Raw genomic sequence first — 2,670 nt, 5'->3', positions numbered from 1 at the left:
GCCGTGCGCCGTACCTGCCCGGAGGCCTGCACTCTCTGCGCACTGGCATGCGCGAGCGCTACCACATCCAGGTGCGTGCCAATCCTGGGCCCACAGGACAGAGGGCTGGGGACCGACCACCTCTCTCTCTCTCTCTCTCTCTCTCTCTCTCTCTCGCTCGCTCGCTCTCTCCAGCTGCCTTCAGAGGCCAGAAGAGGGTATCAGAAGCCCTGGAGCTGGAGTTAGATGCAGTTATGATCCACTCAATATGAGCGCTGATATGGAACTCTGGTCTTCTACAAGAGCAGCAAGCACTGTTAACCACTGAGCCATCTTTCTAGCTCCCATGTTGGTATTTTTAATAGGCATTTCATTCCAAATAAAATTCATACATGTGTTCAATAACATTTTGGTTACACTCATTTCCTCCCCACTTTCTCTCTCTCTCTCCCATCCTCATCAACCCCCTCTTCTCCCACTAAGTCCCTATTCCCATGTTTATGTCTTTTGGTTTTGGTTTTGGTTTTGGTTCGTGACCCATTGGACTTTAATCAGGACTGACTGCATGAACATGAGTGTGGAACTATCCACTGAGGCATGAATAAGTCATTAGAGACTATACCACTGAAGACAATGACTCCTCCTACCCCAGCAACCATCAACTGCCAAAAGCTTCCCTGGGAGGGACTGGGCCTTATGAGCCCTCCCCTGTCTGTGACTGATTGTTGATAGGTTCAGTCTTGTGTAGCAAATGCATCTGATAGGAATTCCTGAGTGCCTTGGCCATGGCATACCTATAAGGCAACTTTTCATAGAACTCCTTCCTATCATCCAGCTCTTATAGTCATTCTTGGAGGGGATGATATGAGTGTCCCATTTAAAGCTGAGTTGTCAACATTCACTGGTTCTTGGCACCTTGACCAGACATGAATCCCTGAATTAACCACCATTTGCTGACAAAAGAACAATCTCTGATCACAACTAAAGGCAATACTTATCTATGGGTATATATATAAATATTTAGGAGGCAGTTAGATAACATGTTCATTTAGCAAAATAAAAGGTTAGGTTCCCACCTAGAGCCTATGACTAGCTCAACCCATAGGCCTTTGAACAGATCCATAGTACCAGGTATGGACTCCGTCTTGCAGAGTGGGCCTCAGATCTAATAAAAAATTATGTTAATCCCCATAGCAATCGTACCACTATTGCACCAATTGGAACATCTGCCTGACAAGGTGGTATTGTACCTTGCAGTGTCCACAGCTAGGAAAGATCACCGTCAAGCTCTTTCACAAAGAAACCTGTACAATCTTGGCACTAAGAAAGCAAACCAGCAGGAAAGAAGCTTATAGCTCAGTTCCATCATGATTTTGCTGTGTTCTGCAACGAAGGTTTGTGGAGTTTTCAGCAATAGAATCTTATCATCTAGTTCTGGTGGGTTAGCCAGAGCAATAAAGATAATCTGTATTGTTTTAGGGGTCTCTGGAGCCTTCTTGATCAACAACCCATGGGGAAATATCCCACACCTGGCACTGGGAGTTTTGTTTTATTACCCATTGCTTCCACCCATGTAGAATGACTCAATTCAAGATCTTTTAAAAGTTTTCTTTATAATTTAGCTTATAAAGTAGCAGGTCTCCGTGTAGCTTCTTCATGCATCTGTATTTTTTGTTAACTGTTAACCTGTACTTCCTCTTCTTTCCCATCACCTTGCCCCCCAGTGTTTAAACTTTACCCCCCTCAGTATTCCCACCCTCTACTTTGATAACACATTGGCTTTACTACACCAACTCCCCTTAGTTTCCAGGTCTCTACAGACATTCTAAGTTAAACAAATCTAAAAATTTGAAGGTATGTTCCTCATATGAGAGAAAACATGGAGTTTGCTTTCTGGCACTGGGTTGCCTTGTTCAACATACAAATTTCCATTTCCATCGATTTTCCTAAAATTTTAATCATTTTATTTTTCTTTCAAGCTGGGTAAAATTGCATTGTCTATAGGTATTACATTTTCATTATTCATTTATCAATTAATGGACATCTGGGAGGATTCAATTTCCTATTATGAATAGAGTAGAAATGAATGTAGAAAAGCAAGTGTCTCTGTAGTAGAATATAGAATTCATTGGGTTTATGCTGGATAGCTTCAGCTGTCAACTTGACATACCTGAGTAGAGGGAACCTCAGTAGAGGAATACCTCCCCCCATTGGATTAGTCTGTGGCCGTGTCTGTAGGGCATTTTTCAAAAAAATTATTGAGTGATATTGACAGACCCAGCCAACTGTGGAAGGTGCCACCCCTAGGTAGGTGTCATTGGTTGTATAAGAAAGCAGGCTGAGCAAAGGCCAGAGTAGTAAGCCAGTAAGCAGCATTCCTTCATGGTAGGTGTTTCAGTTCCTGCCTCTAGGTTCCTGCCCTGGATTCCTGCCCTATGTTCCTGACCTGACTTCCCTCTGTGATGAATTGTGACCTGGAAGATGTAAGATAAAATAAACCCTTTCCAGGAGTGGTATAGTTAAGTCATATGGTAGCTCTATTTTTAGTTTTTTTGAGACAGACACCTCAAGACTGATTTCTAAATTGGCTGCACTAATGTATGCTCCCATCAACAGTGGATAAGGATTCCCCTTCCTCACATTTATCATTCATTTTCTTGATGGTAGCAATTCTGATTGGAGTGAGGTGGA

The sequence above is a fragment of the Nannospalax galili genome, unplaced genomic scaffold (assembly GCF_000622305.1).
Source record: "Nannospalax galili isolate Female #2095 unplaced genomic scaffold, S.galili_v1.0 scaffold16, whole genome shotgun sequence".
Lineage (NCBI taxonomy): Eukaryota > Metazoa > Chordata > Mammalia > Rodentia > Spalacidae > Nannospalax > Nannospalax galili.
This window is presented reverse-complemented; position numbering follows the sequence as displayed.